The 9,057-nt window shown below is 54.0% G+C and overlaps 1 protein-coding gene and 3 non-coding genes across 5 annotated transcripts in view; all 4 read left to right on the top strand.

Annotated features, from left to right (window-relative positions):
• Positions 1-9,057, top strand: part of LOC117870001 (zinc finger protein OZF-like) — an 876,360-nt gene that overhangs the window by 313,470 nt on the left and 553,833 nt on the right. The gene's annotated exons all lie outside the window — the stretch shown is intronic.
• Positions 707-779, top strand: TRNAS-GCU. Its single transcript has one exon. It is a non-coding gene; the product is annotated as a tRNA-Ser (tRNA).
• On the top strand, positions 1,460-1,532 carry TRNAF-GAA. The gene has a single exon. It is a non-coding gene; the product is annotated as a tRNA-Phe (tRNA).
• Positions 3,137-3,208, top strand: TRNAQ-UUG. Its single transcript has one exon. It is a non-coding gene; the product is annotated as a tRNA-Gln (tRNA).

Raw genomic sequence — 9,057 nt, 5'->3', positions numbered from 1 at the left:
GTACAAACCTGCCAGCTGAGGGTCACAGGTGTCTAGAGAATGTGACACCATCGGGTCCCGTGGCGTAAAGGTCAGCTGTCAAATCACTGAATACTGCAAGCTGAGCTCAGATCTCAGTGGGACTTTGGGACCCGTTGCTTCATACCTAAGCACAGGTGGAGTTTCAAGGCTTTGTCTTGCTCTTTCAAATGATGTGAGAGCCAGTCTTTTGCCTGCTAGCTGTTGTGACTTGCGTGCCAGAGGGATGTCGGATCCAGTAGGCTGGCCTTGCCTGGAGCCCTATAGGGAGGGATGGGAGCTGGGTTTACTCTGTGTCCTGCAGCTGGGCTGCAGCCAGGCCTAGGAGGCAGCCCACTTGGTTGACCTACTGGCCCAAAGTCATGTTGGCCATGTTGGTCTTTACCCAGGAATGCTGAAGGGTGGGCCTGAGGGAGGGAGACTCAATCCTCCCCTCTATTAGTCAGGGCTGGAGAGGAGGCTGTAAGAGCAGCCAGGTTGCGAAGCTGGGCCCGCTAGAGTTTGGGGAGAGTGGAGTTGACTGGGGCATGGTGCTGGCAAAATGCCGCAGGGCGTTAGAGGGAGGCGCAGGCCAGGACTGGGGCTGGGAAGAGAGAGAGAGAGACTAGCAGGTTTCCTCTTTTGTTTCCCATGCTCTTTTTCTTCACTAGTTTCTCCTCTGCACAAACTTGCTCTTTTTTTGTTGTGCGCCTGGCTAGGTCAGTTGGCAGAGCATCAGACTGCTAATCTGAGGGTCCAGGGTTCAAGTTCCTGGTCAGGTGATAAACTAATCATAAAAATCTCTTTCTTTGGAGTCCTCCTGTATGTTACTTTTCTCTTCAGGATTTTGCCTTTCCTAAAACGGGCCTTTTGTGTTTGGGATTGAAGGGGCAACTTCCTGACACCCCCTCTGTCCTCGCAGGTGGGAGGAATAAAGGCCTCTGGGCACATAGCAGGTTCCTCCCAGATGGCTGCATTCTCCCATGGTGGAGGTGGAAGCTCTGTCTCCTTGCCTCTGTTTCTGCCTTCCCGTGGCTGTGCTGATCTGGCTGGCCTGTCTGAGACAGAGTGTGAGGAATGTTTGGAGCTTTTGCTTTGTATTGAGGGCTCCCTCCTCCAGCAGAGCGATGTGGACTCTGCAGAGAGCTGGAAAGAATTGCCCCGTCAGCGTTAGGTGCTCACCCAGCGCTTGGCTTTCCTTTAAGGGAGCGGTGAGGAGGACGGGGCTCAGGCCCTCAAGTTGGAGAGGGGTGCAGGTGTCGGGGCTGCTGGCCGGGACCTGGAGGAGCGTGAGAGGTCTGCGAGAGGCCACTTCTCCCCAGGAATCAAGTGAAGCTGAGCAAGGCAGGGAAAAGCGAGTCTTGTCTTCATGGGCCGCTCACAATGACGTCCTTTTTGTGTGCCATGGCTGCCAAAACGTCCCGGACGGAGAAGCAGCAGGCCAAAAGACTGCTATACATCTGCCAAAGTAGCTCAGTTGGGAGAGCGTTAGACTGAAGATCTGAAGGTCCCTGGTTCAATCCCGGGCTTTGGCAGGCCCTTTTCTCCCTCTCTGTGCAGGTGTGGCTTGTTTTCTGGGAGCAGTGCCTTTAGCTGACATGAGTCTATGCTCCCAAACCAGATAACAGAAGGTGGGCTTCTGCCCCTAGTTGGCCCACCTGATCTTTAACAATGAGAGACGGGAGCTGTCTTTCCAATATGACTTATTGGTCGACCCAATCTGGTGGGAAGAGATGGTGCCAGAGGGGGCAGGGACTGCGGACGAAAGCTCCTCTGCACAGCTGAGCGAGGGCAGTACTGGGAAGGGGCATCTGTAAAAGTGGCCACATGGAACGTGGCAGGGATTTGGGGGCCCAGGAGGAGGCGCTTGATGTTCAATGCCTTGGAGCAGCTGGACTTGGACATGGTGAGTGTTCAGGAAATGCTCATTAATTACTTTAGGGTAGCTCGATGGGCAGAGGGTGATTGGAGGAAGGATCTGTCTTTCTGGTTCTCCAGGCCAGGGAAGAACGATGGGGTGCGAGTACAGAGGTGGTGGAGCTCTGACTAGGGACCTAATTACTGGTGGACTTTGTGCTCCGTGGCACTGGTTACCACTATATTAGTGTTTATGGTCCCCAGTTAAGATGTGAAAGGAAAGATCAATGGAAGGAACTGGCTCCCTTCCTCTGGACCGCACGGTGTTTGGTATTGGGGGGGATTTTAATTGTGTCAGCCGGCCTGAGGACCACTGGTCCCGTTTTCCCAACCATCAGAGGAAATGTTTTTACAATGAGCACTACCTGGCGCAGGTCTGTAGCGAGATCGGCTTAGAGGATGTGTTTCTCCGTAGTGGAACCAGTGGAGGGCAGGCGGTAGCCTCCTATTCCTCTGACCCGAGCTCACACCAGTTGCAGATGGGGTACATCTTTCTGTGGGGACAGGCCAGGAGTCACATTGACCGGATTTACGTGAAGGAGAGCACGTCGACAGCCCAGTGCAGGGTGGTGCCAATGGTCTGTTCGGATCACGCAGCTCTCACCGTGTGCTCAATGTGGGCAATTCCCTGACCCACGGCAGAGGATATTGGAAGCTGAACATCCAGAGCTTGCAAGATAAAGGGGCAGGGCGGCGAGGCCTGGTGCTGTTGGCAGAACGGGAAAGTATCACAGGGTTCTATGGCAACCTGGGGGGTTGGTGGGAGTCGGGAGGGAGGAGTTGGCGGCTTTGTCGCCCGGCGGTTGGGCAAACACCACAACATTAAAGAAAGCAACGGTGCGAAGTCCTGCAGCATCGCCTGTGGGATTTCCACAAGAGCATCCAGGCAGGGGAGCCAGTCAGCGTGTGACTGTACGACTGGATCAGGTGACAGCTGGCCAAGTTCCAGGAAATGAGTCTGCAGCTGGCCAATTTGAGCGGGACCACCGAGTGAAGGGAGGGGTGGCCTCCCCTGACATTTTTGTGGCCTGCAGAGAACAGAGACAAAGCAGGGGGATGCTGGGACTCAGGGCAGGACCCACAGACCTGGTAGTGCAGGACCACAGTTGATGGAGCAGGAGAGAGAGTCCTGCGAGAGGAAGCTGCTAGTGGGAAGCAATAAGTGCAGAGTGCAAGCCAGCCAGCTGAGAGTCACAGGGGTCTAGAAAGTGAAATAGTAGCAGGTCCCATGGTGTAATGTTCAGCACTCAGGACTTTGACTCCTGGAATCTGAGTTCAAATCTCAGTGGGACCTGGAAATATGTTGGTTTGCTACAAAGCCTTGGAGCTCAATGTGCTTGGCTACCCTGTCTCTGGGTAAAGTAGAGTGTGTTTTTTCCCTCCTGCTGGGTGACTGATGTTCACTGGAGATAGGTCTTTGGTGCAGCTGGTTCAACGGGATGGCCACTATAGGTTGGGGTGCTAGAACTTAACAGTCTGGCTAGAGATTCCTGTGGGTTGACCTGATGATTGTGTTTCTCATTGCTTCACCTGACGTTCACAACTTTGGTCCCTGTACCTGCACCCGCCACACTTTTCCTCTTGCCCACATGGCATTTAAAGGAAGGAGTGCCAAGGCCAGGATTCATAGTCAGGGATAGGCGGGAGGGAGGAAGAGTTCCAGACTGGAGCCCAGCACACCTTTCCTCCTCTGGTCACCTAGAGCAGAGGCGGCTGGTGCTGACAGCTCCAAGGAAAGGCTTAAAGGCCACAGAGCACTGAGCACAGGGCAAGAGGAGGGGAGGACCATGCCTATGCATGGCCAGCAGACAGCCACAAAGACACCGGCCAGCCTGCTCCCTGTCCCTGGCATGGCAAACCCCTACTGAAGGCGTGCTTAATCCACTTGATGAGCGGGAGGGAAACCTGCCAAAATCTGTGTGCAAGGAGAACCCGCTTGGCTCGGAAGGGAGCGAGGAAAAAGAGGCAGTGAAAAAAATAACTAGCGAGAGAGAGGGCGAAAAGAATGTGAAAGGCAGAGAAAGAAATAAAGGGAAAGAAAAAATTTAAGCAAAAGAAAGCAAGAACATGCAAGCTAGAGAAGGAAAGGAACGAAAAACAGTGAATGAACCAACACGAGTGCTAGAGAAAGCTGGAATGGGACAATCAGAGAAAGAAGGACAGAATGAGCTGTTAAGCAAGGTTGCAGCCCAGATTCTCCATGTTGGGGGCACAGGCCCCCTCCCCATTTCCATACTGGCCTGAGATCCTTTCTGCCAAGCTTGGGGAGAGAGAGGAACTGAACGCAGCCCAGCGTGATCCCAGTGCCAGTTGGAGCAGGCATGCCCGCACCTAGAGGACCATCTCCAGAACCTACCTTGATGTTGCCCTCCATCGCCGCTCCCACACGGAGCTCCCCGCCTAGACCTCTGTGTATGAGGCGAGGTGGTGCTTGGCAAAGGGGGCTGTTTGAGCGGGGCTCTGTGTGTGTGTGTGTGTGTGTGTGTGTGCGTCCAATTTTGGGAAGTGACATCACAAATTGCTGGGGCTGGTTTCCTATTGGTGTGATGGATTTTTGCAAAGCTTTTTTTCTTTTGTCATCTTGTTTTGGCACTAGGGCTGGGTGGCTTTCTGCGCTGCCGTTGCCGAGGCCAGTGGCACAAGGGGCTCAGGGAGGAGAATCAGGGAGCCAGGTGGGAAAGGTGCACGGGGGGTCACAGGGATAAGAATCACATTTAGCCCTTGCACGGCAATGGTGGTGCACTCACTGCCACGCCTTCTAGTATCACGACTATTAATCTGTATGAGAGCAGCACCTAACAAGACCGGGGCAGAATCAAGATCCCCCATTGTATGGGGGCTGCCCAGACACAGAGACGGGTCCTGCCCCAGCTGAGATCAGGACCCCATTGGGTCAGGCTCTGCCCAGACACAGCGAGAGACAGGCCATGCCCCAAAGAGTTTACAGACTCCATACCCAAAAAGTGGGTGGAGAAACTGAGGCCCAGTGTTACACAGCTGCACTGAGAATAGAACCCAGGAGTCCTGGCGCCTCCTGCTCTAACCACTAGACCCCGCTTTGCTCCCAGAGTTGGGGATAGAACCCAGGAGTCCTGGCTCCCCAAAAGGGGGGGAGTGGGGTCTAGTGGTTAGAGGAAGGGAGGCTGGGAGCCAGGACTCCTGGGGTCCATTCCGAGCACTGGGGTTAGAGGCGGGTCTGGTACATTAGCACAGGGGAGGCTGGGAGCCAGGACTCCTGGGTTCTTCCCATCCCCCCCTTAACCATCTCGCACAGCAGGAGGGGGCTGGGCAGGAAGTGGTGATGGGGTGAAAACTACCAAGAAATGTAAATCCGCAAAGGAGCCTGTGCCAGGAACCGGGTGGTGCAGAAACCACGGCCCCCTCCCCACCTCTAACCCCCCCTTGGCTGGCACTGGATCGTGCCCCCTCTACCCCGAATCCACCCCCTATGAGCCCTACGGGGGGCAGGAAATAGCAATGGTGCTGGGCACCCCATCCAATTGTTAAGTGTCGCAGTGACCCAAGGTGGGGCAGGAGGGCACAGGTGCAGGGCGCTGGGCTCCGATGCACCTGGAGGGCAGCTCAGGTGAGGCAGGGCAGGGCCTGTGGTTCCCATTCTGCGTTGCCTGGTGCTGGGCTGTTGCACAATCCCCAGGCACGCCGCACAGACTGCCTTGAGAGGGGGCAGGGGGCCAAGCAGATGATCCAGCACGAGGTGGGGAGGATATGTGGTTGTGGGGAGGGAAGGCCTTGGGCTGCACTGGGGGAGTGGAGAGCAGGGGTGACGCCCCAAAAACCTGCAGCAAAGGGATGGGCAGGTGGGGTGGGTGGATAGAAGAGGCAGTGAGCCTAAAATCTAAAAGGGGAATGGGGTCTAGTGGTCAGAGCGGGCAGGGCTGGTGGTCAGAATTCCTGGGTTCTGTCCCCAGCCCTGGGAGGGGAGTGGGGTCCAGTGGTTAGAGTGTGTGTCGGGGGGATAGCCAGGACTCCTGGATTCTCTCCCTGGCTCTGACTCTCTCTTGTGCAATCCCTTGGCAGTTACCCAACTCGCCAGCATGTGTGAGTGAGGGGCTGGGGCGACACGGCCCAGAGTCCCGTGCTGCCCCTTTGTTACTCAACCCGGGGCAGGGTGAGGGATGGCCTGGGAGACCCACTAAGAAAGGCGCTTCCAGTGGGTTTGTGTGTGGGTCACGTTGCCCCCTGCTGGATACGCCCCTCTAGGTGAGAGCCATGGGCCCCTTTAGCCCAGTCTCAGCCCTGGTTAGACCCTGGGAGCCCACGTCCCTCTGTCGCCACGGCTATGTCTATTGATCTCTTGGAACGGTCCATTCTCATTGGTAGCTGTCCAGTGGCAGTGAGTTCCACAGGCCTCGGCACATGCTGTGTGGGACAGGAGGTCCTTCTCTTGGGAGCAGTGGGAGGTAACTCTGTGCAGTTGTGTCTCTGAGCACGATTGTGAATACTGTGGTTGGGGGGAAGGGAATCCTGTTCCCAACACCCATTTAATACTAAGTTCTCAAACAGAGACATTCCTGATACCGAACTCATGAGACCAAACTTTGCACCCAATCTCAGCCATGAAACCAAAATGTGACACTTTCACACCCAACACCATGTTCCCCTCTCATTCCCACTGCTTTTCACATCCCCACAAGCTGCTCCCCCCCAGGCACCACACCCCAGTCACATGCCTTTGGAAACTACATAGCTCAGTGGCAATCACTGCCCCGAAGTGACTCTGGTGCTGGCACTCGCAGCACGGACTCCCCACACCGGATTCTGCCAACACAGAGAATTCTCTCCATCCGACTCCTTTGGTTCAGATACCGGGGGGCTGCGGGTCAGCAGTGTGGAGCACCGGTAGAGCAGTGACCGGGGAGCTCAGGGTTGGGAGAGCAGGGGCTGTGGGTCGGGAGTGAGACGCACCAGCAGAGTGGTGAGTGGGGAGCTCAGGGCTGGGACAGCAGGGGCTGTAGGTCGGGAGTGAGGGGCCCTGGCAAAGCGGTGACTGGGGAGCTCAGGGCTGGGAGAGCAGGTGCTGCGGGTCGGGACCGGCAGTTTTGCGCAGTGTGTTCAGAACTGCCCTGTATCTTCCCTTTTTCTGCACCATCCCTGCTCCCAGAATGCACCAGGCCTAGACTGAACTCTTCCCCTGCGGCTGAGCTGGGTTTGTTTGCTATGATCCTGTTGGATGGACGGCGGGGAAGTGACAGTCCCACCCAGAGCCAACGCCCACCTGTCACCCAGCACCCTTGGCCCCGGATCCACCCAGCCTGGTCAGAGCGCTCAGCAGCGCGGGTCAGCCAGGAGCTGTGCCCTGCCAGGCACTCAGGGGTGTCTACACTGCAGCTGGGGGCTGCTCCCCAGCGTGGTCTGTTGCAGCTCGCGCACTAACGGGGCAGCGGCAGCAGAAGCAGCCACATGGTGGGTAGGGCTAGTGACCCGGGTCCATCTCATGGAGTCAGCTGGGTTCATGCTCAGGTGACTAGCACAGGCCATCGGCCGAGCCCCACAGCCATGCCGCTGCTGTTAGCGCACTAGCCCCTCACGGTCACGTCCTCACCAGTCACATTGAAATAAGGTGCTATTGCGCTATTTGGAATACAATCCTGTCCTGATAATGCCCATCACTGCCAGATAAAGATGGTTAAAGAAAACTTAGTTTGATAGCATCCTGTCTGGCAAGAACTCACTTATCAATAGCAGGGGTGTGAAATCCTCATTTCTTTGTTGTTCTATCACTGTAGTCCCCACTTCCCTATTTGTCTGTATAATCTCTATCTGGTTCTGTGATTGTTTCTGTCTGCTGTATAATTAATTTTGTTGGGTGTAAACCAATTAAGGAGGTGGGATATAATTGGTTAGATAATCATGGTACAATATGTTAGGATTGATTAGTTAACTTTCAGTAAAAATATTGGCTGAGGTGTAACTAAGCAGAACTCGAGTTTTACTATATAGTCTGCAGTCAGTCAGGAAGTAAGGTGGGAATTGGCATCATGTTTCACTAAGGGGGGGAATGGGAACAGGGACATAGGCAAGGCTCTGTGGTGTCAGAGCTGGGAAGGGGGACACTGAGGAAGGAAATGGGAATCATGCTTGCTGGAAGTTCAACCCAATAAACATCAAATTGTTTGCACCTTTGGACTTGGGTATTGTTGCTCTCTGTTCACGCGAGAGGAACCAGGGAATGGGAGGGTGAAGGGATAAGCCCTCGAACACTAACTAACATCTAACAGACATTTGAACCTCTTCTTTTCATACCGTTGCTCATTCCCAAGGTCTGCTTTGTCTCCAGCCAGATCCATTCTCTTTCAGAATGGCCTTGCTCTTTAGCCCATGAAAGGTTATGCTCAAATAAATGTGTTAGTCTCTAAGGTGCCACAAGTACTCCTGTTCTTCTTGCTCTTTCTGTCTGTTTTGTTCATTGATGTGTTGGAGTAAACACTCCCCTTCACACTATTCTCAGACAAATACTAGTATTAACTGTTTGCTACTGATGGGTTTAGAAACTATTTGTCAAGCGGAAGATGCCATTTCTGGGGGATTGTTCCCAAGATCCAATACTTTGTGTTCAAACATCTCCTAGTTTCCTTGGTGAAAGTAAGACCAAGGTGTCCTTGCAATATACAGGAAGAAAATAGTTTTTCACCCCAGATGAAACTTGAACCCACAATCTCTGACTTAGAAAGCCACTGTCTTATCTATTAGGCCACTGGGGCTCTGTAATGCAGCTGCCAGAGGGATGGAAATTCCCTCTCATAAGTGAAAATTCCTCACATTAACTTGGAAGCCAAATAGCCCCTTTATGCGCCTTACAGCAATGTCTGCATCCCCTGGCAGTGAGGCAACTGGGCAGGTCGCTGACACAGCTGAGCACCACCTTTCTGCCAGCCATCTTTAGAGAAGACAGTTCTCTGAAAACATCCACTCAATGTGCAGCGGAGTGTTGGGAATCATTAAGAAAGGGATAGAGAATAAGACAGAAAATATCATATCGCCTCTATAGAAATCCATGGTACTCCCACACCATGAATACCGCGTGCTGATGTGGTTGCCCCATCTCAAAAAGGATAGATTGGAATTGGAAAGATTCAGAAAAAAGGGCAACAGAAATGATGAGGGGATATGGAACAGCTTCTG

This window comes from Trachemys scripta, chromosome 25, assembly GCF_013100865.1.
Source record: "Trachemys scripta elegans isolate TJP31775 chromosome 25, CAS_Tse_1.0, whole genome shotgun sequence".
Lineage (NCBI taxonomy): Eukaryota > Metazoa > Chordata > Testudines > Emydidae > Trachemys > Trachemys scripta.
The sequence above is the reverse complement of the archived record's forward strand: the minus strand, read 5'-3'. Positions and strand labels throughout refer to the sequence as shown.